A 220-nucleotide genomic window follows, 5' to 3' on the forward strand; every position below is an offset into this window, starting at 1 on the left:
ACTCCAACACTGCAGGGCTCTGCTTAGGTTGAACCGATCTCTTGATATATGAGCACAACAAAACCAGCTCAGTCTTTGGCACGCAAATGCCACTGCAACAATAGCAAGTGCCGTGACCGCGGCTGAACCGTGGGCTGCTCTAGTCCACGCAGAGCCTGGCTGTCATGGCCAGACTTTTAGCCCAGCGAGTGCACGGGGAGGGTCGCGGATCCCCCAAAAC

The 220-nt window shown here is 56.4% G+C and overlaps 1 protein-coding gene across 1 annotated transcript in view; it reads left to right on the top strand.

Annotated features, from left to right (window-relative positions):
* LOC104072626 (indoleamine 2,3-dioxygenase 2-like) overlaps positions 1-220 on the top strand; it is a gene marked incomplete at its 3' end in the record, with an annotated part of 3817 nt that overhangs the window by 3327 nt on the left and 270 nt on the right. The window lies entirely within an intron of this gene.

Source organism: Fulmarus glacialis, unplaced genomic scaffold (assembly GCF_000690835.1).
Source record: "Fulmarus glacialis isolate BGI_N327 unplaced genomic scaffold, ASM69083v1 scaffold22742, whole genome shotgun sequence".
Taxonomy (NCBI): domain Eukaryota; kingdom Metazoa; phylum Chordata; class Aves; order Procellariiformes; family Procellariidae; genus Fulmarus; species Fulmarus glacialis.